The 27,846-nt window shown below is 39.4% G+C and overlaps 1 long non-coding RNA gene across 1 annotated transcript in view; it reads right to left on the bottom strand.

Moving 5' to 3' along the window:
- Positions 1-27,239, bottom strand: part of LOC145984441 (uncharacterized) — an 84,572-nt gene extending 57,333 nt beyond the window's left edge. The window contains exon 1 of the long non-coding RNA XR_014441313.1: positions 27,191-27,239. This is a non-coding gene — a long non-coding RNA (uncharacterized LOC145984441). The remainder of the gene's footprint in view (positions 1-27,190) is intronic.
- Positions 27,240-27,846: the final 607 nt, after the last annotated feature.

Genomic DNA, 27,846 nt, shown 5'->3' with positions numbered 1-27,846 from the left:
TCTGAATGAATAGCCGTCATCGGTAAACCCCAAATGTTATAAATAAATGTACGTTATGATTATTATTATTATTATGATTTGCTATATTTTATTTCGCTTTTTGTGCCACTTTTGGCTAATTTGCGAAGATGGGGATTAGTGATGATATAATGAAATTGATGAATGGACACTCACAAACATCCATGCCCAGACCAGGATTCAAACCCGGGACCCCTTGCATCGTAGCGCGATGTGCTAACCACTCCGACACGGGGCAATATCAGCAATTGTTGTCACATTGATTTCCAGAAAAGAGCTAAATCCCGCCTAAAACGGGGATACTATTTCTCTGAAGCAACAAGAGCTAGACTGCAAAGCCAAAGCTGGATTTAAGTACAACTGAGACCGTTTAATAAGACGAAAAGATAAGTACTTGATGCGATTCGGGAATTGGACAAACCTTGCTCCAAAAAACTAAGTTGAGGGATTAAAAAAAAGTACCGGGGCGGCGCCCTGGCCCGCCCTGACACCAATACACCCCTGGATAGAAGGGGATCAACATTGAGACAATGCACTAGGGGGAGTTACTTATTCAAATTGGCCTAGCAGGGACGGCGCTACAGGAGGGCTAGGGGGGGCTGAAGCCCCCCTTGTAGCCCCTAGATTTTTGTAGTACGGTAAACGTATTTTGACTAAAAAATGTTCCATTATAAAACTTCCATTTGTGCAAATACAATGTTCAATTACATTTTCTAGTTCGGTTAGATCACAAGGTTACTTCACTACACTGTGTTCAACAATTAAAGGGGGAAGGGGTAGTGCAGCTACAAATATGTCTGTATATCAGTGGCCAGTGTTCACTTGATAAGTAATTGGCTAATCATGAGTCGCCAAACTTACTACGAAATCTGCTGTCTGGTGTGTGGACGTATTCAGTGGTTGTGAAGTTGCTCTTTGATTACACTGGTCAACAATTATTTTTTATTATTTTTTTTGCGACATGGATGAAAATTCACTTTTTATTAACAATCCATGATGCTGAACACGAAACTGACAATAAAAATGCCACTCGACTTCCGGTTTAAGAATTATACGAGGTATTGTCGAAAAGTCGGGTTTCCCAATGTTGTAACGTAGTGGAATGACGTATGCTTGGTGTGCATATGACTTTTACGCTTTAACTGTATTATACGAACAGTACAAAACGTGGGTACATTTCCATTTGCCTTTTCCAAGTAAATTCATGAATCAAAGTTTTTACATTAATCACAAAATACATATATTCTACTATACTACTGTATGGTTTGTTCTTTACTATTTACGTGGGATTCAATCCGCTTCCTCTTTGCTTCCCTCTTGTAATGAAGTTCAGGATTATCCCTGCTTACTGTCCAGCAATAGTCGGCAAGCATTCCTGTACTCCATTTCCCTTGGTATATTTCTCCATTACAGATATTTGTTGGTGGAAACGTTTACCGTGTTCATCACTTACCTCCCCACAACTTTTCGGGAAGAAATTGAGATGAGGGTGTAGAAAATGCAATTTAAGGAGCATATTGCAACCCATTTTTTGATACGATGAAACCAAATGATTTACAAGTTTTTCATAGTCTTCAGCACGTTTGTTTCCAAGAAATTATTTGAGACTTCTCTGAAAGAACTCCATGTACCTTTCTCAACATCACTTAGCAGGTGTTCGAAGATCTCGTCCTGGTGAAGTTCATGAATTTGAGGGCCCACAGAAATTCCTTCCTTCATCTTCATTCTTCTGATCACTGATTTTTGGAAATTTGTTAAGTAGATATTTGAATGCCAAAGAGTTTCGATCCAACTTTTTGACAAAGTTTTTGATCAGTCTAAGCTTTATATGAAGTGCAGGAAGTATAATATTTTCAGATTCAACAAGAGGTTCATTTTGTACATTCATATTTCCAGTTTCCATACTTTGACGTAATGGCCAACTCTTTTCAATGAAATGAGAAGCTCTGTCTCTGCTATTCCATTCGCAGAGGAAACAGCAATATTTGGTATATCCTTGTTGGAGACCAGTTAACATAGCAATGACTTTCAAATCTGCACATATTTTCCATTTGTAGTTGTTGTATTTAATTGATTGAAGGAGGAATTTTAGGTTAACATACGATTCTTTCTTTTGAACAGAATAACCAATAGGGATTGACGCCAATTGATTGCTGTTATGAAGCAGTACAACTTTTAGACTTAATACCGATGCATCTATGAACAACAGCCACTCCTCGCAGATGTGCTTAATGCCCATAGCCCCCAATAAACCATTCATATCACTGCAGTATATCAGATCTCCTTCGGTAGAAAAGTAATCTTCCAACTTTTTCTGACGGTCACGATAAAATGACACCTTCACATTACTAGCCAGAAAATTCCTTTGTTGAAGTCTGGAGGCTAATAGCTCTTCCTTGACTTTTGAAAGTTCAAGATCTCTCACTAAATAATTCATTTCACTCCGGCTAACCTTGTGCTGTTCTATAAGTTTAACTTCACCTGCAAAGTCAGAATCTGTAGATGTGGAAGGTTGTGGATCGTACGGTTCGTCTTGTGAGACAACAGAATAGGATTCAGGGGTTTTTGGAACAGGTAGTCCCTTACTATGTGCCACAGGACGAGTAGCAGAACGAATATTTGGAAATACAATTGTCTTCTTTTTAGTATTGGACATACGTTGTATTGGTGGGCTCCAACTAAATCATGGAAATAGCAAATGGCATCGATGGTCTTTCGTTGAATTTGAATTTGATTTTAAAATGTTGGGTGCGTCAGCACTTAGGCTATTTTGCACCCGTCACATTATACGGGGTCCAGCCCCTTATCTTTACAAAGAACAACTCTAACGTTGAATAAGTAAAATCTTAAAAGCTTAAAATGTTCTGACTTTCGTTAAAAGCTGAGGCTGTAAAGGGGCACTCAGCACACACAAGGACAAAAAACAGGACAACACACACAAAATTATACTGGCCAGAGTGCCAGTCGCCAGAGCCTCGTTCGTCTGCAAAACGCAGTCTAGGGTGTACTAACGGATGGTCTTTCGTGATTCAACCAGTCCAGCAGATTCGTGTAGCAGGTCTTACAACAGAAATGTGGATCCCAAGTTTTATCTTCATCTCAGAATTTGCAGTATTTACCGAAATACAGATAGTAGGCTCTTCTTACAGCAGGGGTAATATTTCTCCGCTGTCCAGAAAACACAATTTGACCACAAACATAACATAAATTGTTAGCATTGTTAATGCATTTACGTGGCATTTTTTGCCAAATCACTCGGCAATTTAATTAAATGCCAACCTTACCATAAACGGACCACGTAATACGCAAACACGATCTTCGATAAATGCACACACTCAACCTATTTTACAAAGCCACAATCACGTCTGCACAAATGAACACCTCACAAAACAATGAATAAAGAGGTTTTGTGGCTGGTCTTGAACAGTTCCCCCTTTCCTTACAACAAAAAAATAAAGATAAGATAAGAAAAGAAAAACTCGCATTAATGGAAACGGATGGGTTCTCTGAGAGGTTAATTTACAGTGATGAAGCAACTTTTCACCTTTCAGGGAAAGTGAATCGCCACAACGTAAGGATTTGGGGAACTGCTAACGCCCATGAATTTGTGGAACACGAACGCGATTCTCCCAAAGTGAATGCCTTTTGTGCCATTTCCCATAATTAAATCTAAAGAAGCTTTATATTACTTTCCTGTTTGTTAGTTCCGCTTTCGAGTACCGACATTTGCATGAGTGTTAGTGATGTTCTCTTATTTGTTTCAACATTTCAGCTATCCTTATCGTTGCAAATATTCGAGAGAGAGAAATAAGATGTTAAAGAATCAAAGAGTACACAAACTTCTTACTCACCAGGGATTCCGGATTCGAATTCCAGCCAAGGCATGGGTATTTGTGAATGTCCCTTCATCAATTTCATTGTATCACTCATCCTCATCTTCGCGATTAGCCAAAAGTGGCACAAAAGCGAAGTAAAATAAACCAAATCACAAACACTTTGAAATTATAGGGACCCGTACCAAACAAACATTTTACAGACTTCATGAAAAAAAAATTTCTCTCGTGAGTCTGTTGTACTGATGGTAATGAAAGTACTCTTCCAACATTTGAATTATGACCTGTAATGGCAAACAAATATTCAGCAGTTACCGTAATTGAAAGTGGTTCGAGAAGTTTCATCTTGAGTAGTGTCCAAAATAACACATCCAGAATTCTTGACTTTTCTGGACTTTTGTATACCTTTTTTCCGTTTTTATTAATATCTATTCATTCGACCCCTACTTAGGTAAAGTTGAAAATTATTAATTAAGAAAATAAATATTTATTTAATGAAAAACCCTACCAAAGAGCCAGTTAAGATGAAAACTGAAGCTGAACTTTATAACGATAAAATCTTGCTAATTATCAGGTAAATCAATTAATCATCGTAATAAGCAATAATATGCATTGGATTGTTGCTATTCACCGGGACTTGGACGGCAGAGAGCGAAGGACTAGCCTGTTTCCCGAGAGAAGAGGCCGAGCCTCGGGTAAAGAAATATAAAAATACAACTTTGTTACCAATGGTCAGATTCAACTGAAATTAAAGACAGCCCAGCAGCAGATTATCATCGACGAAATCCCCAAAGCAGAATTTGATAGGAGATAAATTAAGCCCGATATTAAAGGTTAAACAGCTAGACTGGATAACAATAGCTACAGACTCCCTGGCACTGTCTTCGGAACGAACGTGCAGGTTACAATGGGCCTGGTCTTTGGCTAACCTCTACTCAAGGTGCTGCTCGAAAAGGGTCAAAGAACTCCAAATATACGGGCAAAGATAGCAGGACAAGAGCCTACGATTTGATGACAATTTAGCAACGCTTGGACAGAGAGGGTACCGTAACAGACCTTTTGAATAGCAAATAAATAGACGCGCAGAGAAGGGAAACCACCAGTTTTTACTCGGGTTTTCTTCGACGCGCTATCAACCAGTTTTACTCAGATTTTTTCGACGTGTTATCATCGTCAATCTCTCGAGAACCACCCGCGAAAGTATCCGCTTTGTGTCGCACCGTTCCGTGTTGTGTTATTTCGCACGTGTCTGTGTACTATCAATATGGAGTAGAGACAGAGAAAGGCCCTGCTGGGGGGCGTCTGACCCAGTTGCCACCTTGAAGATGCGGAGATCCTATCTTATCGCCCGGAAGCCATCTATTGACCACGCCGCAAACATCCACGACTTCACCACGAGGACTTCAGTCAGAGCCGACAAAGGTAAGCCGGAATGGACGTGAAAATGGATAAGCTTCGTTCGCCCCGTCGTGACATCCAATGAACTCGCTAATTACGTAAACATTACCAAGACATTGCTTATTACGGTGATTAAATTGCATCAACTATCATTTAACATGTAAAACCGTACAGCGTTCAATTATCCATTCATCCAAAGTATTTAACATTCAGATTGTACGACGCTATAAATTGTCAATATAATTATATATCAGTGATCCTTGTTAACCTCAAAATTAACAATATATAGATTAACATTCATTCAACAACAACAACTTAAAAGGAGTAGTGTTTTGTCGTACAGGTAAAGCTCCGACCGGAACATGTTTTTCCGTAAATGCAAAAGTAAAATGTCAAATTAAGAACAGTTTAAATTAATGTAGCTAACTTTAAACATGCCGCAGAACTATTATTGTATTAATTACTCATGTCTATTGGATTGCCGAGAAATGAATGCGAGTGTGACTGTGAGAATGAAAGGGGCAATGATGTAATGTTTATGCATGTGCTCTTTTATAGAAATTACAGTATATATATATAGAACTAACCCTGTAGTGTGATTCGTTCTACCCTATGTAATCTCTTGGGCTCCAACTGATGGCACTTACCCTGGGACAAAAGGTAAATAGGTTGTTAATGATTGCCTTTTGTTTATTTGTTTAATTGTTTTTGTGGGTTTGACATTACCATTGTAATGTAGAACCAGAGTGACGTCAGGCACGTTAAATAAGTAGCCGTGGCCGAGGCCTTAGTTAAAAGATGGCGCCCGAACATTGTGACATGTAGGTTCGACGAGTAATTCCGAACATGGCGACATGTAGGTTCGACGAGTAATTCCGAACATTGTGACATGTAGGTTCGACGAGTAATTCCGAACATTGTGACATGTAGGTTCGACGAGTAATTCCGAACAGTGTGACATGTAGGTTCGACGAGTAATTCCGAACATTGTGACATGTAGGTTCGACGAGTAATTCCGAACATTGTGACATGTAGGTTCGACGAGTAATTCCGAACAGTGTGACATGTAGGTTCGACGAGTAATTCCGAACATGGCGACATGTAGGTTCGACGAGTAATTCCGAACAAGCGACATGTAGGTTCGATGTGTAATTCCGAACAAGTGACATGTATATTCGACGAGTAATCCCGAACATTGTGACATGTAGGTTCGACGAGTAATTCCGAACACGGCGACATGTAGGTTCGACGAGTAATTCCGAACAAGCGACATGTAGGTTCGATGTGTAATTCCGAACAAGTGACATGTATATTCGACGAGTAAGTCCGAACATTCGACGTGTAGGTCCGAGTAGGCCCGAATATGCGATAATTAGGCCCGAGTAGGCCCGAAGTTTAAATAAGTGTCGATAGTTGGAAGGAAGTTATTAATAGTCGCAAAAATGAGTTTATTGTGCCATAATTGTTCAGTTATAGAGCTATGTGCCTACATGCCTTCGACAGGAACCAAGAGATTGATAGAGGTAGAAAATCAAATATTAATCACTTATTGCAGTTAAAAAAATACCACGCAGGACGCCTAGAGTATGAAGCGTTTAGTTCTTTGTGTTGCTATAATCCGTAATTTTCTAGTTTAGAGTATTTAAGTGTATTTACGCATAGTTAGCATGTGAATTGAGTATTTAATTGTTTGTGCAATATATATAGTGGGCGTGAAGTAACAATGGTTAAAGTAATTTACATAGCGATAGATTTTGGATTTTTATGCGGCGATAAGGATAAAGCATCGATCAAGGATGGTAAGGGGGGAGACGTAAAACCCCGTAGGGTCTATTTATGAAAAAGAAAAGAGAAATTTATATCTCGCTGCGAGAACGCATCGAATCCAAGGAAGAAGAGAGAGAGAATAACGACCGAGGAGAAGGGTGATGGAGAGAATAACTCGACAAAGGAAGAAGATTGAAGAAATGGACAATCTAAAGGAAGGAGAGGAAGTGACGTTACTGGAAGGCGACCAGGGAGGAGAAAGCAACCGTGCTCCGGAGAATACCGTTATCCCTGAAAGTGAGCAGCCAACGGCAGTGTTACCAACCCAAGGCACCATGGATGTTCAAGCGATAATGGCGCTCTTCACTACGATGATGAAGCAACAAGAAGAAGAGAAAGAACGTCGAAAAGAGGAGAAAGAAAGGAAGAGAAAATTGGAAGAAGAAGAGAAAGAGGAGAAGAGAAAATTGGAAGAACAAGAGAAAGAACGTCGAAAAGAGGAGAAAGAAAGGAAGAGGAAATTGGAAGAAGAAGAGAAAGAACGTCGAAAAGAGGAGAAAGAAAGGAAGAGGAAATTGGAAGAAGAAGAGAAAGAAAAGCAAAAAGAATTGCGAAGAAGAGAGAAAGAACAACAACACCGAGAGATGATGGATCAGTTTCTACAAGCATTAAAAAGGAATGATGAGAAAATAGAAAAAGCCCAAGAAGAGTGTGTTGAAAGACATCGTGATAACTCGAAAGACATTGAGAACCTGGAAAAAACAGTGGAAACTGAAGTCAGGCAGATCCATGAACACCTGGCACACCTGGGAGAGAAGATAGAAGAAAAGAAGAATGACGTAGAAAAGAGAATAGAAGAGGAATTCCGAATGGTTGATCGTCGACTTGCAGCGGATTCCAGAATGGTGGAAGAAAGATTTGGACAAATCGAAACAAAGATGACCTCGGAAGAACAGCAATGGAGGAAGATAAAAAACATGACGCAAGACTTACGCCAAGACGTCACGCGAATCAAAGAAACGATGCAGAGAGAGACTTCTTCAATCGTTATTACGTCACCACGAACAAGGAACGAGGAAGACCAGCGAGAAACAACGCCCCTGGCGACATTAGCGCAGCAGCCATCTCGATCGGGGAGTCAAGCCACAGGCGATGACGTCATGGAGCAGGATAGCAGTTGCTCGCGAGTCCACTCCGTGGTACAGACCAGTGTAGCCACCTCGGAAATAGGCAGGCGTGCCATCTTCTCGAAGTTTTCACTGGACAACTTTATGATTTTCGACCAAGAGAAGACAGAAACTTTGCCATCCACGTTTCTTCAAGAATTCAAAAGAGATTGCATTTTATATGGGATTCACGAAGAGGACCACCTGAAGCTCATCCAGAAACTTCTTCGCGGTTCCGCACGCATTTGGTTAGACCACCAGGTACCAGCGTTCAAGACCTTTAGCACCTTCGAAAAAGCTTTCATTGAACAATTTCAGTGCAGATCATTGGTAGAGAGGAAGGTTACCCAGTTAAGAAACAAGCGGTACGACGTCAACGGAAAGCTCACATACAAACAGTTTTTCTGGCAGAGGGTGAATGAATTCCGTTCGCTTAAGCCCGGAACCGAAGTGATAGAAATCCTCACGGCCATCAGAGCTATGTACCCGAGCTACGTACAGAGACAGCTTACAGGAGATGTGTTAGAAAATTTTGACCGAATGTCGCTTATCCTTGAAAACATGGATTTGCTGAAGGAGAACGAAAAACATCGATGGGAAGATCAATCAAGCAGAAGAGGGAATAATAATTTTGATAGGAAGAGAGGAGAAAATTTTCCACGAGTGCAAATGGCGACTACACGTAATACATACAATGGACGTCGACAGCAATTCAATCGACAAGAACAATCGCAGTACAGTCCTCCAAGACAGCGAGACAGGGATACCAAACGCTCGAATCGAGGAAACTACCGTGGAGGCGGAAAGAACACAAACGCAGGTTACCGAGGGCGTGGCGACATACGATTTTCACGCGGGGAGGAAGACAATCGTATGGAAGAAGGCAGAACACAAGCTATTCATTTAGTAAGAACCGCCTACAACAATGAGAAGCAAGAAACTGAAGAACAATGGCCTCAACCATCAACGAGTAGGGGACTCAATCCCAACGCGCCAGATTACCAGTAGAGCCTTTAAACTTGTAAATTATTCCGCATACTAGTGTAAATAATTTAACACAATTATGATATTATTCTTATTAATATTCAAAAAACTGAGAACTTATATATATATATATCTATATACATATCAATATCTGAGCATATATCATGTTATGTTTATGCCAACATTAATAACGTATTATTTATATTCTTATTACCCAGAATAGATATTATTTAGTAAAGAAACATGTATTTTAAAAGGTTTGAATTGATGATAAGAAATATTTTATGTAGTAAGTCAATAATTTTGAACTATATCTCAGAGTGAATTTTCATCATAACTTAGAGTGTGAATGTAGTAAGTTTACATATGTATATGCATACATAATAGGATAATTCTCATAAGTGTTAGCAAGGTGTTTGTTAAATGATCAATGTTACAGAGTCAAGAACTACAAATGAATGTTGGGTAATCCTGCAATTTTATGTTTGGTTAATATTAAATGTAATGATGTAAAATTAATTGAAAAGTGCAATTTAGTCTGTAGAGAAAGACAACTATATATTCCAGGGTTCGAGTCCCTATTCGAGCGCCTATGTGTAACAATTAGGCAAGATTTAACGTTAATTATTAATTGTGTTTTGATGAATTTCTCCTTCGCGTATAGTCTTAAGCTCAGAAAAAATTCATGTGTAAGGAGAGGGGAATGTTATAACGATAAAATCTTGCTAATTATCAGGTAAATCAATTAATCATCGTAATAAGCAATAATATGCATTGGATTGTTGCTATTCACCGGGACTTGGACGGCAGAGAGCGAAGGACTAGCCTGTTTCCCGAGAGAAGAGGCCGAGCCTCGGGTAAAGAAATATAAAAATACAACTTTGTTACCAATGGTCAGATTCAACTGAAATTAAAGACAGCCCAGCAGCAGATTATCATCGACGAAATCCCCAAAGCAGAATTTGATAGGAGATAAATTAAGCCCGATATTAAAGGTTAAACAGCTAGACTGGATAACAATAGCTACAGACTCCCTGGCACTGTCTTCGGAACGAACGTGCAGGTTACAATGGGCCTGGTCTTTGGCTAACCTCTACTCGAGGTGCTGCTCGAGAAGGGTCAAAGAACTCCAAATATACGGGCAAAGATAGCAGGACAAGAGCCTACGATTTGATGACAATTTAGCAACGCTTGGACAGAGAGGGTACCGTAACAGACCTTTTGAATAGCAAATAAATAGACGCGCAGAGAAGGGAAACCACCAGTTTTTACTCGGGTTTTCTTCGACGCGCTATCAACCAGTTTTACTCAGATTTTTTCGACGTGTTATCATCGTCAATCTCTCGAGAACCACCCGCGAAAGTATCCGCTTTGTGTCGCACCGTTCCGTGTTGTGTTATTTCGCACGTGTCTGTGTACTATCAATATGGAGTAGAGACAGAGAAAGGCCCTGCTGGGGGGCGTCTGACCCAGTTGCCACCTTGAAGATGCGGAGATCCTATCTTATCGCCCGGAAGCCATCTATTGACCACGCCGCAAACATCCACGACTTCACCACGAGGACTTCAGTCAGAGCCGACAAAGGTAAGCCGGAATGGACGTGAAAATGGATAAGCTTCGTTCGCCCCGTCGTGACATCCAATGAACTCGCTAATTACGTAAACATTACCAAGACATTGCTTATTACGGTGATTAAATTGCATCAACTATCATTTAACATGTAAAACCGTACAGCGTTCAATTATCCATTCATCCAAAGTATTTAACATTCAGATTGTACGACGCTATAAATTGTCAATATAATTATATATCAGTGATCCTTGTTAACCTCAAAATTAACAATATATAGATTAACATTCATTCAACAACAACAACTTAAAAGGAGTAGTGTTTTGTCGTACAGGTAAAGCTCCGACCGGAACATGTTTTTCCGTAAATGCAAAAGTAAAATGTCAAATTAAGAACAGTTTAAATTAATGTAGCTAACTTTAAACATGCCGCAGAACTATTATTGTATTAATTACTCATGTCTATTGGATTGCCGAGAAATGAATGCGAGTGTGACTGTGAGAATGAAAGGGGCAATGATGTAATGTTTATGCATGTGCTCTTTTATAGAAATTACAGTATATATATAGAACTAACCCTGTAGTGTGATTCGTTCTACCCTATGTAATCTCTTGGGCTCCAACTGATGGCACTTACCCTGGGACAAAAGGTAAATAGGTTGTTAATGATTGCCTTTTGTTTATTTGTTTAATTGTTTTTGTGGGTTTGACATTACCATTGTAATGTAGAACCAGAGTGACGTCAGGCACGTTAAATAAGTAGCCGTATTCGTAGCCGAGGCGACAGTTAAAACTTAAGAAAAGAATTAGGTCTGCTTTCTCGTATTAATGCATCCTGAACTGTGTTTGGCAGATAAGCGAGGCTTTGGCGTCTGGACTCACAGCCAGTATAAACTTATGTGGGGCTTGTGTCGGTTGTCCCTATATGTTTGTGACTGTCCCTTCATCCATCTTATCTTACCACCATTCATCCTCATCTTCACGATTAGCCAAAGGAACAGAAAAAGTGAAGTAAAATAAACTAAATCAACCAATCAGTCATTATGATAGCAAAAATTCTTGACCACAAGAATAATTTATTTCCTTTGGATTGACTTCTTGACCTACTTGTTGATTTCTTTACTTTTTCTTGACTACCATGACTTTTTTGACTGGCAGACACCCTGAATAATTTTGTTCTCTATACCCTTGCTTTACAATCAAATTATATTGGATATTAAATAAGAATGGTCAACACCTTGTTCCATCAGTATAAACCCTAAGGCAAGAAATTCTGCTCAGGCATTGAACAGTGACGTTATCAGAAAGTGGTCCCAAAACTTTGTTCATTAAGTGCTTCCGTTTTCCTGTTTGTTTAATAGCAGGACAAACTTTTTTTTCTTTTTGGGCAATGACTCAATGACTGAATCAAAATAAATTTCACTATTGAGTTCGGAAGCGTAGTCCATAGACTTGTAACTTGCATGATTTCTTTCTGTTACCTATTTTCCTAATTAATATTATGTGACGCTTAAAACGCCGGACATATAAGGCTAAAATGTAAGACATACCCGGGAAAAACCGGACTTCTGTTAACCCTACGTATGTAGAGTAGATGCAGTCTTCATCTGTTTCCTAACTACTCCCACTCCCATGTTTCGCTAAATCCACAAAAATCTCATATCTGACACCACTACTTTTTCGTATATTTTACGTTCCTTGCTACCTTTAAGGCTTTCGCTTTATATGATAATCGTAATGGATCATTCGACACCCCTGAAAGATGTTCCCTGATATTTGGAAGAATGGCCACTCTCTCCCTTCCCCCCGAGGCCAAGGTCGACACCACAATGCTGGGGCTGTAAATAGTTTTCCTCCCTCCCCGCCTGGCAATGAGTCGCCACCCTCCGTGACGTTACACAGGCTGAGCGTGGCAAACCGGAGATACCTTGCAAACTTGTATCCGCACGTAGAAGACCTTGTTTCCCCGAAAACGCAGAAAATATCACGGTGGGCCACATCAATATTAACCGCCTAAGGAACAAAATAGATGAAATCGCAGCTTCACTTGTAATAAACTTCACATGCGTTGCAATCACCGAGACTTGGCTCGATGATTCCATTCCAGACAGACATGTTGAAATTGAAGGGTTCAAAATGTACAGACTTGATCGAGGCTATCCTAAGCAAGGGGGAGGTATTATTGTTTACGTAAAAAAAGCTGTAATATCGGAACTTATATATTCTGTGTCAGATGTAGATATTGAAGGATTGTGGGTGTCTTTAAAACTCAAACAGAATGACAAACCTTTAATTCTAGGATGCGTATATAGACATCCCAAGGCCCCCGTCACTTTTAATGAAAAACTAGAAAATATTTTGCAGTCGTTTCCGGCTTGCCACGCTTCGGTTCTCGTCGGGGATACAAATCATGACGTCATGAAACCAACTGCAGCGGACAATGCATTTTTCGATACGATGGAATCAGGGGGGTACAAGCAGCTCGTTCGCCTGCCGACACGCGTCACCGACACGAGTGAGAGTCTCATAGACCACATTTTTACCAACAAGAAAGAATTGCATGATAAATCCGCCGTAGTAATGCATGATTTAAGCGATCATTTTCTGATATACACCTCAATTAACCTAAGGCCACAAAGATCTCCAAGAATACTCGTAACTAAGCGTTCTTTTAAAAATTTCCCTGAACAACAGTTCGTTGATCATTGTTCATATCTACCCTTTCACAAAACAACAATGATGCCGGATATAAACGATAAGGTGACATATTTGCAGTCATTAATAACCGAAGCTCTGGATGTCTATGCGTCAATAAAAACGTTTCGTGTTAGGGGCAACAAGCGTCCCTGGATCACTGGCGGTCTTCTTAGATTGATATCACTCAAGAACCGGATGTTTAAGCGCGCACGTAGTTCAAATAATAATAATTACACGTGGGAACAATATAAGACCTTAAGGAACTACGTAACAAAAACAGTAAAAGATGCAAAAAGAAATTATATCCTTACGCAGATCTATTCCGATAAATAACAAATTCAAGATTTTCAGGTTTTTAACTGGAAATGATAGCAAAAGCCAATCCATCGCATCTATTGAACATAACAATGAAACAATTACGGAAGATGCGAGGGTGTCGAACGTCCTCAGTGACCACTTTGCTAACGTCGGCTCGTCAATATCCAACACATTCACTAACGATTTAAGGGCGAAGAAAAATGAAAGTAACAAACAAAATGAAAAAGACGCTAAATATCAAGAAACCAGCTTCAGTTTTAAGCCCGTCTCAAGTGATGACGTTATGAAAATTCTTCAAAAACTTAACCTCAGATTTCAATGAAATAAGTAATCGCATAATATATCTACTCGCCCCATGGATTGTCGAACCTCTCACAGATATAATTAATTCATCCTTAAAAAGCGGAATCTTTCCTAACACTTGAAAACACGCAAGGGTCACACCTATATCTAAAGGGGGGTCCCCGACGCAAGTAAATAATTATCGCCCCATATCAATAACTTCCTCATTAAGCAGGATTCTTGAAAAGGTAATAGACAAGCAATTATAACAATACTTACATTCTAACAATCTACTGACAGATAGACAGTTTGCTTTTAGAAAAAATCGATCGAGAGAATTACTCGTGCATGAACTGATACATAACTGGAGAAATATATTAGATCGCAAAGGAAAGCAATACATTGGCATTATTTCTCTAGACATCAGTAAGCATTCGACAGTGTTCAACCAAATTTATTAATACAGAAATTACATCAGCAATTTAATTTCTCTGCCCTTGCATGCAACTGGATCGAAAGTTATTTATGGAATAGGAGTATCGATACAAAAGTAGGCAACTCGATTTCAAACAGTTTAAATGTATCTTTCGGTGTACCACAGGGATCTATTCTAGGTCCTAAACTGTTTAACATGTTTGTGAATGACATCGCAGACAGGGAATTTGGGTTTGAATTATATTTGTACGCAGATGACTGTCTCCTGTACTGCGCGTCAAGCAAATTAGAAAAAGTAATTGCAAATATTGAGGAAAATATGCCCGAAGTTATTGAGTGGTATCAATCTAACATGTTGAAAGTGAACGAGTCTAAGACGCAAGTATTAATACTATCCAGTGAAAATAATAACAATACGCTAATTGACAACATTAAAATAGGAAATTTCAATATAAAACCATTTGAATCCCTAAAATATCTCGGTATGCACCTAGATAAAAGTTTATCCTTTTCACAACATGTAAAGAGAATGTGTTCACGCGCAGCACCTAGAATCAAACAGTTTCAATTTGTCTGCAAATATGTACACCTTGTCCACAAATTAGCGTTCTACAAAGCATTTATTAGGCCGTTACTTGAATTCTGTTCCTCTGTACTTTATGGGATTAATAGAAATAACACCACGAAACTAGAGAAAATGCAAATTTGGGCTATTCGTAGCATAAGAAATACAGCGCGCACGACCTCACGTGCAAGCAGAGAAGAGCTCCAATTACCCACGCTGGAATCCAGACGAAAATATGCATTTCTACTAAAAATTCACCAGGCAATTAACAAGCACCACCACTTATTAAAGGACAAAGTAATGATATCTAGTAATATACATTATCCCAATCTGCGATCCAACAACACCAACAGTATCCGAGTACCAAAATGTAACAAGGCAAGATACGGATCAAAATCCCTGTCATCACTGGCAAGTAAAGCGGTGGAATCAACTACCTGTAAATTGCAGAAAGGAGAGAAATTTGGCCAAATTTAAACAACAGATTAGGACATTAATCTATGAATACTGACACTGTGCCTATTCTACCTCATTGCCTCCTTCATAAAACGTAGCTGCAAAAAATGTTTATTTTAGTCTATTTCTTATATTTTTCAATTATATAAATTTATAATATTCCATTTTATGTATACTTATAAACAAATAGCATAACTGTATATTAATTCATGTAGGGCAAAAAGCTGTTTTTGTAGTTCAGAATCAATGTAAAAAAATGTAAGCTTAATTGTAACCCTACTTTAATAATAATAAAAAAATAATAATAATAATCGTGACTATGAGGATGCATGGTGAATTATTGAAATAAAATTATTATTATTTTGTGCATGTAAATATTAATTTTTATAATTATGTAAGTAAAAGAATAACAACAAACATTGAAATAACCATTTCTTGCTGAGGATTCTAACCTACGACACCTGACACTTCAGAGCATGCTAAGATAACAATCGGGAAATTATGCTTCTAAGTAATGGTTTCACCCAAAAACAGTGCTTCAATCTGAAATTATCGCATTCCTGTGACAACGTATGTTAATCTCAATCGGCCCTTTCAACTATTATCACAAATTCCTGTAACCGAAATAATATTATATGTGTGAAATAAAGAATTTTAGGTTGACATTTTTAGAAGGACAGCGGATCCCTTGACCATCCCCATCCCTCTCCTCTCCTTCTCGCCCATCATGTCGAAAAAGGTCAAAGAGGACTTTGGTAATCGCTGATATTTAGTGTAAATACAAAATATCACTTTGTAGTTTGCTTTCCCCAGTGTGAGTGGACACCTTCAGAGTAAGATGGACCCGATTAGGTGTCTTAGCTCTTTTCTGTCAATTGAATATGGCAACACTGATCTGTATCCGGTAAGGATCACCGGCAACTGTGGCGTCTAAACAGGCATGGCAATAACCCGCCTCCTCCTTCCGCCGTAACAGTCTTTGTCGCGACGCGAAGTCTTCCTTGCGTGGGCTCAGGGCACTTTCCTCATGTTGCTTCACGAGGTTACCGGAACAGTCCTCCTCTTCGCTTTTGCCGGTGTCAGAAAAAAATGTCAGTTTGCAATATTTACTTTACGACAATATTGCCAGTTTATGTATGTAATAATATTTTAAGACAGGTTCTTCAATTCTTTATATTTTGTTGTTACCTGCGGTAACAGCGGTTACATGCACATCACGCCTCTGCCACGCTAAAGATTGTGTCCTCTTCTGACAGAAAAAAAATGCTATTGGTTGTCCAGCGAAAAGAATAGACTGTTGGGTATATGAGAACAGCGTTGCCGCTTGCCGCAGGGGCGAGTAACGGACCTGCTGGCAGTGAAAGTACAAGACCAAACAAACGTGCGTGGCGCTTGAATCGCAGGCACGTACAAATTGAAGAAATAAGTTCACGGTGAGCTATTATTAAAAACAAGAAACAAATTCACAAAATTACATAAACTGAAAGAATAATTCTTAATGAACTTACTTTTCTCTCACATGTCACTCCAGGGGGTTAATACCTTCCATTGCAGAATCATCACCAGAATCATTTTCTTCTGTCAGATCATCACTCTCGCTGGAATCTTCACCCAAGTGGATTATTATCTGATCAACGTCATCCTGCAATTCATCTGCATTCCACATTTCCTTCTCTATGTCCATGACATGTTTTACGTAATTTTGCCAGTTTTCAACTGTTACTGTCTTAAATGATTCAGTGATTAAATTGTCAATGTCTTTAGTTTTGAATGTAGTGTTGTTACACCGCACATAATGCTTAACCTGTGACCACACAAGTTCAATCGGGTTCAGTTCGCAATGATATGGGGGCAAACGAAGCACCGTATGCCCCATCTGTTTTGCCATCTCATCGATCTTATACTTATCGTACTTAATTTTATGAATATTTGTAAGTTCCAGAAGATCTCTCCGTAACATGTCGTCATCATAACGAATGCAATGAGATTTCAATCATTCTCTTAAATCATTCTTCTTCCACGGGGTTGTCGGCATTGGCTCTTGCTTGCGGCTATGATAAGAGGCATTGTCGACAACAATAACAGATCCCGGAGGGAGATTGGCGAGCAACTGTTCCCGAAAATACATCTCGTACGTTTCTCCATCCATTTCATCATGGGCATCTGCTGTATTCTTTTTGCACTGAAACACAAGTTGGACGTTTTGCAGAAAACCGCGTTCGTTACCCGCATGCACTAAAGCGTATCGCGCTCCGCGAGATGTTGGATTTTTTAAACCAGTGGAAAGACCTGCCAGAAACGCTTGTTTTGCAGTTGTAATTGTCTTGTCTTTCCATTCATAATTGACTGAGGTTCCGGTGTTCACCCAGGATTCATCAGTGTAAACAATATTTCTATTTTCACGCCTAAACTTCCTAATCTCTCTTAAATATTTATGGCGAAGAGAAATTAAATATTCTCTTTCCATTAACATGGATTTGTTGCCCCTTTTCTCATACGAAAAGCCAAGTTCTTTGAGAAAGACATGAAACGTTGATCTTTTAAAATACGGTAATGTGGAGTCAGAATTAACAGCAACAAGAACGGAATTAGGTGTTGAAGGTTTGTTTTTAAAAAAGAATTCGTGAACTTTACGTCGCACAGCACTTCTGAGAAAATCATTATATTTTACATTTCTACTTGTAATTGGCGATCTTTTCCTGGGTCGTTTCTTACCTGGTGTTTCAAGAAGACCTTGAGAAACCTCGCCCCGAATTTTATACACAGTAGCCCGAGAAACTCCGGTTGCTTTCGCCTTCTCGCTGGCTAACCAACTTACACTGCGATCCGGATTTTTCTGTTTTAAATAAACAAAAATATTCATTACTATTTGCCTTTCTTTACTTTTGAGAACCTCACCACGCCTTCTCTTCTTTACACTACTTTCGCTCATATTTCAGTATTAAAACCAACGGTTTTTTACAGCACAACGCGACACAATCCAAAGCACAGATCCGCCACAGTCATTCCTCGTCGAAACCAACGGTGAATCACCCTCTCCTTCCGTGAAATTTTGTTTACCGCCTTACTGGCTGAGGGGGTGGGGTGGAAAGGAGTCGACAACGCTGGGCTCGCCGTTCCCCTCCGTTCACGTGCCCCTGCACAAACAAAATTAAAAACACGCGCTGCTGGAAGGAACTTTTGCTGGTCTGAAAGCTTAACCAGTTCCAGAATAGCGTTTTGCATTCGAAAGAAAAGCAAGTGTGTGTTCACCTTTGCGCTCAGTTGTGAAAAAAAATATTTAAAAAGAGGGGGGATGTAGGGAAAGTAAAAGCCCATTTGAAAGAACAGTCTATTCTTTTCGCTGGACAATCTATAGTAGAAACCATGAATGAGAAGCATGGCCGCAAGCACGCAGGATTTTAAAAATGCTATGATTTACGTATTTTTCTATAGGGCTGACGTGGAAAGAACAAACTGTTATCAAGGAAAGTTGTTCGAATTGTCGTCCTCTGCACACCGTGAGTGTTAGTTGGAGGTTCACAATGTAACCTTGTTATTTAGGGTCCCTTTGTGTCACTTTCTTCTAATCGCGACGATGAGGCTGAATAATATGATGAAATTGAGGAAGTAACACTCACAAATAACACTCATGCCCAGGCCGGGATTCGAACCCGGGAGTTCTGGCGTCGTAACGCGCTGTGCTAACTACACCGTCACGGAGGTCGGTGACGTTCTATATCTGTATATCCATATAGTTACTACATAAATGTGTGTGATTTTTATCTAGTCTTCACACATTGTCATTCGTATTGTAAAATTATGAACATTCCGTATGGCTTTGTTAACTATCGTAGGGGAAAATTCCTTTGGAGAACATGTAGAATACAATAAAAACAAAAATCGTCTAGTTTACCTTTCATACTTACAATTTCTCGCCTTATGTGTATTAGTCTTCAGTCACGTCATATAGTCGAATTTTGACATCACATCGCTTTCTAATCGTAACGTGCCCGCCCCAGTGGCGAAGTGGTTAGCACAGCGCGCTGCGACGCCAAGAGTCTCGGGTTTGAATCCCAGGTAAGACATGGATGTTTGTGTTTGTCCTGATGAGAGAAACTGAGAATTGAGAAAAACCTAGATATACGAAAAATTGAGAAAAAGTTAAAAACGAGGGATACTTCTGTTTAGGGGTATTGCTTTTAGAAAAAAAAAAGTGGTTTGCACATCGCGCTACGACGCCGGGCTACCGGGTTCGAATCCATCAATTTCATCATATCACCATCTTCGCAAATTAGCCAAAAGTGGCACAAAAAGCGAAGTAAAATAAAGCAAATCAATCAATCAATGATAACGTGACGACTGCTGGTGAGCGTTTCTTTCAAAGACATCGTAGGCAAATACGTTTTGATTGATTTCTAACACAGAAGTTTATTTTGCCAATCACTGATTTTATCATCGATGTCAGCCGGTTCTTCTTTTTACTGAAAATGGAATACTTCGATGCAAACCGCACGAACTATTGTTTCAAACGATAATGACTGGACTCGAAACATGTTGGCGGAGGTAAAATCTGGCAAAATCCCTAAACGTCCCTTCTCTAGGAGTGGTTTTGAGGAATAAAGATAAAAGTATCTCCTGATGTTTATTTCGATTTCAGCTGCGGCCGTCTTTCACAGAAAAGGGAATATCCACCCAGGACAAGTTTCTCTGCCATGGTCAATCCCCCTTTTTTCTCTCTCAATTTTGCGCTACTATATAACAGGGTTTCGGAGCGGAGCGAATCAACGCTCCGGCTGTTGCCCACCCTCCGGAGCGAGATTCTAAGAAATGTCTCGCTCCGCTCCGCTCCGGAGCGGAGCAGCGGGAATCGGAAAATTTCTCGCTCCGCTCTGGAGCGAGGAGAGAAATTTTAGAAAATGGTTCACTCCGCTCCCGAGTGGAGCGCTACCTACGCACGCTCCGTTCCGGATCGGAGCAGAGGAGGTTGGAAAATTGCTCGCTCCGCTCCGGAGCGAGGAGCGATATTCTAAGAACTTGCCCACTCCTCTCCGGAGCGCTCCGAGGTTGGATAATACGAGTGTATACAGAAAACTGACGATCAAAGGTTCCGAGTACATTAGTAATTTTGTTTGTAGAATTTGTACGGCATTTGAAAATCGCCCGTTATTGTTGTTATAAAACTGATTATTACTACAGCTAACGCCACGGAAACAGTCCAGACAAGATTACGTCACTCACCTACAGTGTTGCCAATAAGCAAGGAATATTCCTTACACAATACACCAGGAAGGCATAATCAACCGCATACGTATAACGCGCAATGTGTCAACTGTGAAGCGTAGAAGTGTGGCAAACCTGGAGGGCCAGGGGTGTGGAGGAGGCAAGGGGAAGCTTCGATCTTCACTGGACTGTTTTCGTGAAGAGAGCGATATTATTATTATTATTACATTTTCATTTATCACTTTTACTACTCTACTACTACTTCTGGGGACAATATATTTCAATAGCAGGTGTGCCACCTGTGGTTTTATAAGTTGAGAGAATGGAACCACTCTCTCATTTCCTGCCACCAGGTATCGCGACTGAAACTCATTTCGGTTCAACTTCTGGTTCGGGCTAAGCACTTCGGCATATCGGCCCGACGTTACAGTCCACGCCGCGGGAGAAGTGAGTTATTCCGGAATATTTGTTCAAGTAACACTGGCGAAACTTCTGCAGAGAATCCATTCGACCTTCTAAAGGCCAGGAGCGCGTAGAGGAAAGGCGAAGCAACTTGTACGGAGGAAGATAAAAGGCAGACAGGTGTTCATGCAAAACACTCGCTGGTTCATGATTGCCATATCTGTCTTTTACGCTAGTTATGTATGATACTTTGAATGTAGCGAAAGGGAAAAGTTTAAAGTAAATGGAAATTCAGGTTGCTAATTTTAACTTTTCGATTTTTGAATGTATGAAGTTGAAAATCGGAATCATGTTTATTAATGTTACCGTAAACACGGCTAATTAGGAAACGTTTTAATTTGAAATACAGAGTTTTCATATCTAGAAAACATGACACTAGAAAGTTGAAAACCGGCTTAACCAAAAATGTAAGTTGCCACATTTGGTTTAATTTTATGAAGGTATAAAGTCGAAAATCGGAATGCTGTTTGTATACAGCCGAACAGGGGAATTTAAATAATATGAAATACAGGGTTGTCATATCGATTCTTTTTCCCAATTTTAAAGGCAGGAAGTTGAAATAGGTATTTAATGGTTACATACGTATACTACTGCAAAAAATTACAAATTGTCTGGTTGCCATATCTAACATTTCAAGTTTGTAAGCAGTAACCTGGAAATATGCATGGTGGTTATAAGAAAATTGCAAAAATTTTGGAAAAACGACGAATGGAATGTTGGTTTATTTAACTTTCTGAGTCTAGAAAGCCAGAAAACGTATACGTATAAAATTAATATTTTTTTTGTATTAAGTACGTTGTACACAGCAAACTGAAAGCAAGTTTTCAGTAATGAACAATGTGTAGTCAGCAGATAAGTCGAAAGAAGATGTATAAACCTTAATAACCGTGATATACACAAAATGTAATATTATCTACATGGATAGGGGCATGTCCTGAATTTTATGGTTTCATTTTGAAAAACAGGGCTGCGAGCAATACGTGCCTTCCTCACTGATGGCATTTGATTTGATTTTTGTTACTTATCTTTGAATTTTGGCTAATCGCGACGATGATAATCAGAGAATTGATAAATGTGTACTGCAAAAAAAAAAAGTAGCGAGCTGTACCCCTATAACATAGTGGTAACAACGTCGCCTTGTAATGAAGGGGCACTGGGATCGATACCCGGTGGAGGGATATAGTGGCTCGAATCCCACTTTAGGTAGAATTTAAACTGGAGGACTATTCTCGATAGCGTATTATTGAGTTTTAAATCCACCAAACGTCCATAACAAAAGGCATTGTTTCAACGTATATTGAATATATAATTGCAATGTATATTGTGATAAATTAATTCTTAAGCAAATATACATTTGTAATTCTGTTTAACAATAAGAGACTTCACTTTCCTTTACATCTATTCACAAGAGCATAAAAATACAACTTGGAAATTAATTTCCAAATGAACAACCTCTTATTCATATCTTTTACGTATGTGTGTGTGTATGTGTTTTCTGAAATCTGGCAAAGTCCTAATTATGTATTCACTTCATAAGTGTCTATTACATAACAGAATGCATCATTGGGTATTCAATATCAGACGAATAAGGAATTCCATGGGAATATTTCTGCGAGTTCGTGGATGTGAGTTCAGCTCTCAACGACAAATGGTGTTGGTTTGACCCGCGTTAATGTCATTGGTGTTTCCTTTGTGTTTGTTTCTCTATCACAGTATGTTTCTTTTCCATAGTTTCGGTGTCCTATTTTTTACCGATTTATCTAGGATTTGTTTAAAATTACGGATCATGAGAAATATACGATTAAAGGCAAGGCAAAGGTAATAGTCCGGAAAAGACATATTGAATCTTATACTTAGTTGAAAGGATAATTGGTCATTGTTGATTACAATTATAGAGTGTCGTACCCCGCTCCGCTCAAGAGCGAGGAGTGGAGTAGAACTGACTAGGGATGGCCAAACGGATCCGGGTCCGAAAATCCCGGATCCGGATCCGAAAGTTCCGGATCCGAGAGTCTCGTATCTCAATCCCATTATAATATTACCACACCTTAAAAGGTATTATGATCTTCGATTACAAAAACAATTTTTATCAAGATTTTTTTTCAAGTGTTGTTCCTAAAATAATTTGCTACGCATCGGCTAACACACTCGTGCACAAAAATAATCTTACTTGTTTAACATAAAATGTCAGAGGTGATTTTGTAAAGGCCATTGAAACGAATATGTATTCATTCGAATGTATTGGAAATGGAAACACACATAAAGATGAGACATTCCATTCCAGGATGAAACCCTTAACACATTTAACAAGATAGAAATGTTATACAAAAATTATACAATTGTTCTACAGTTACAGTTTTAAAAATTAAAATAAAACATTATAATATATGCAGTGTTATATAATTACAAAGTGTAAGACTAACAAGGGAGGTTATATAAGTGTCCCCCTCCGATTTCCATGAAACTTCGCAGGTGTATAGAGGAGCCCAAAGAAAGAAATAAGTGTTTTTTGTTTCAGCTAAAAAACTGTTTTAGGGGGCAAAACCCCTTCAAATGTCAAGATGAGACAAATTGAAGTGAGAATCTGACCCCTGTGTCCCCCTCCGATTTCCATGAAACTTGGCAGGTTTATAAACGGATACAAAAGAAGAAATACGTGTTTTTTTTTGTTTCGGCTAAAAAACGGTTTTAGGGGGCAAACCCCCCTCAACTATCAAAATGAAGACAATTTAAGTGGGCATTTGACCCCTGTGTCCCCCTCCGATTTCCATGAAACTTGGCAGGTGTATAGAGGGGCCCCAAGGAAGAAATACGTGTTTTTCTGTTTCAGCTAAAAAAAACTGTTTTAGGGGGCAAAGCCCCTTCAAATGTCAAGATGAGGACAAATTGAAGTAAGGATCTGACCCCTGTGTCCCCCTCCGATTTCCATGAAACTTGGCAGGTGTATAAAGGGACCCAAAGGAAGAAATTCGTGATTTTTTTGTTTCGGCTAAAAAAAACTGTTTTAGGGGCAACCCCCCCCCCCTCAAATGTAAAAATGAGGACAAATTTAAGTGGGCATTTGACCCCTGTGTCCCCCTCAGATTTCCATGAAATTTGGCAGGTGCATAGAGGCGCCCTATGCCCCTTGTTTCTTCCTATGCCATATTTACGTGGTTTCGGGGTCAGATCCCCACTTCAATTTCTCCTCATCTTAACATTTGAGGGGGGGTTGCCTCCTAAAACCATTCTTTAGCTGAAACACAAAAAAACGTACTTCTTCCATGGTGCCCCTCTATACACTGCCAAGTTTCATGGAAATCGGAGGGGGACACAGGGGTCAATTCCCACTTCAATTTGTCCTCATCTTGACATTTGAGGGGGGGGGTGCCCCCTAAAACAGTTTTTTAGCCCAAACAAAAAAACACGTATTTCTTTGGGCCGCTCTATACACCTGCCAAGTTTCATGGAAATTGGAGGGGGAGACTTAGACCTCACTTGTAAGTGTATTAATTACAAATCGCGCACACACACACATATGTGTGTGTGTATTAACAGGTAACAATATGTTATAAACACATTCTTACTTTCCAAAGCGCTCATGTGGGATGGCAAAACGGATCCGGATTTCGGATCCGCCAGGATCCGGATCTGGCCATCCCTAGAACTGACGCTTCGAAATCGCTCCGGAGCGCTCCTTTAGTACGCTCCGCACTCTGCTCCGAAACCCTGCTATATAAACCAAGAATCATGTCATGGCGCCTGTACTCTCTCGGGTTATAGTTTATGACAGGAAATCGGTCGAAGGTTGTGGTCACAAACAAGTAATTCAACTGCGTTCCATCGTCGGACAGAACGTGCTTCCACCTTGCAATCCCTGTTACAAAATTCTGGTGATTAGCTCTATCGCTAATAGATGTTTGCTGTCTTTCTTTCTTCTATTCTAATGTGATCAGGTCTGCACAAGAAATAAATGTGTATAAAATATTAATAATATTGATGCGCGAGGCCCTATGCGGTGGCACGTGTCGCACACCCCTAACGCGGTCCTGCCACCGGGTATCAAACCCGGGAACCCCTTGATTAGAAGGCTACCACTGCGCCATCGTGAAGGCCCTCGTGACAATTTGAGAATTAATACGCATTTAGATATTGTTCTCTCACAAATTACTCGTTATAATTACCTGTGCGGTCTACAAATTACTCTTTACGTATATTACAGTGTTGCTTAAGTGATAACGTAGTTCAGCTATCGTCCAATGCTGTATTGTTTATTCCACCACAAAAAGTCTCAAAAAGTTGGATGCATGCTAACTGTGTCGACAAGCATGCCCTAAATACTCTGCTTGCGTTTGCCTTTGAACGTTTTCCCATCCTTTCAGCATCATTTTCGTTTAACAGAAGAGATGTTTAATAACAAATCCTAAAATGTTAAAAACATTGTGGATTGGTTATATTGTTCAATAAAACTTGCCTCTTAATATTTTCTTTGCAAGGGCGAAATTAGCTACTTAGCGCCCCTAAGAAACGATGCCTCCCCTTATCTCGAAACGACTATAGTGTACTATTGACTAACTACATAAGCTTCACAAATAATAATAATAATAATAATAATAATAATAGCAATAATTATAATAATAATAATACATGTACGTACATTGAGCTTACCCAGTACTTGTCAAGCAGGGAATGTTTTGTAGCGTATCGTGTTCGTCTATTAAACAGCACATCAATTTTTGCATTCTATCTCACTACTTCAGCTTTTTTATTGCTTTGTCTTTCGCCAATTTTCAGTAATAAGAACCACTCAGTTTTCTTTTCGAATGTCACTCATTCTTCAAGAATCAAAACTGTTTAAATCACACAACCTCATTCTACTGAATCCACGTTGGACGACCGCTAAAAATTGCATTGCCGCTTGGCTTTTGCTCACTTCAAATTTATCAAGTCTTCATTATTGTCGGCGGTAATTCCATGCTAATTCACCTAGCCCATGTCACCATGTCAAACGAAATTTTGTATTTGTATTAGTGCATTTATTTTAACTCTCCATAAGTGTGTTCCATAAATTACTCATAGCATAAATTTTATACATGAGCTATCAAAACTTCACAACTTTTTTTTCCATAATATGTTAGAACATATTTAGAGGATTAGTGAAACACAAATACAGATAAGTTCAAAGGACCACCTTTGGCTCAAATATTAATTTATAAAATTTGATGCTTTTTGCAGTAAGAAACATGTTTTGTTTATGCAAAATCATTTTTTTCCAAAGATGGGAAAAAACAGATAAGTCTTCGGGTATTTTTTATTTGAATCTGCACACTTTCATTGGTTTACAGAAAATACCGTAAACAGGCCTTGGTCTTCCCTACTGCACTCCTGCAACGAAGAGTGCGGAGTGATATATACTTATTAGAAAAACCTGCTAACATTGACCTTCCGTAACTGAAAAACTGTAAGGTCCAGGGAGGAAAAAATTGAATGGGTTTCTTACCTAGGTCAAAGCTACAAGTATACAAAATTTCGTTGGAATTCGTGTCGGTGGGGGACATTTCAGTTCTTCATTGAGAGAATTGACATGGAATGACCCAAGGAGACCAGTTTGATGTTTCTAATGTTGCCTAACAAGTGATGAAATGCAAAACTGGTACACGTGCTATATTGTCTGTTGCAGTTTACAGAAAGGTAGTGAGTAGGCTACATTGCCTCTGACTTGATCAATATTAGTTCATCTTTCTTTACTCTCAAATCACTACTTAAAGAAAGAAATTTTAAAAATTATATAATAATGAAACGTACTAGCTTAAAAGCCGCCAAACCCTCTAATCTGCCGTCCTAGGCACCTGCTTATCTGCCTAGGCTAAAATACGCCCCTGCTTCAAAGTAATGTGGTGGAAGTTATTGTGAGCGGGAGGGAAGAATTTTGAACTCTATAAAACAGACAACCTTGAAGCAACTGATAATAAGATGTAAATTTTATTGAGAAACATGACGAACCTAAGACAAGAATAACAGCCATGATTGTTAAGAGAATTGGCAGATACTCTTACTTACCATTTGCCTGGGCTTCCATTGTTTCTGCTTCAGCACTGCTAGAAACGTATTTACAACACTAACACTGCTAACGCAATGAGACTACGAAGTAATTGTCTGCACGTATACAATAGCCTGTGCTAGGATACGGCCGAAGGAATGTATGACGTAAAGCACAATCGTATCCTTTTACACTGACCACGATCCTTATCATTTCCATAGCTGTCTCATACATTGTTTATTCCTGTCAACGGTATGCGAAACATTCGCAGCTACCCTTAATTGTGGGTTATAGACAAGCTTTTGAGTAGACGATGAAACTCCGATCAGTACCTCATACGCTTTACATAGAATTCAACGATGTTTGAAGTACGACATCCAAATCCAATAAATATTTGGAAATATTGTCATTTCTTAAAATCGACCTTTATGTGCCGACTCAAGAGAGCTGCATATCGGTCAGAATCGCTTAGTAGGCCCGCCTGGCTGGTGGGCGGGCGAGTAAAACTATGGGCCCGTTCCGAAAGTCGCACGAGTTTAACGCGTTAAACGAGTTATGGTAACTGGCCTTTCCATAAGTGCTTCCGTGCGTTTCGTGAGTTTCATTATGCTGTCCCAAAAGTCGCATTCCGTGCGTTTCGTGCAAGAACGAGATTCACCAAACGCACGGGCCAGGA

Source organism: Lepisma saccharinum, chromosome 2, assembly GCF_977018435.1.
Source record: "Lepisma saccharinum chromosome 2, izLepSacc3.1, whole genome shotgun sequence".
NCBI classification, from domain to species: domain Eukaryota; kingdom Metazoa; phylum Arthropoda; class Insecta; order Zygentoma; family Lepismatidae; genus Lepisma; species Lepisma saccharinum.
This window is presented reverse-complemented; position numbering and strand designations above follow the sequence as displayed.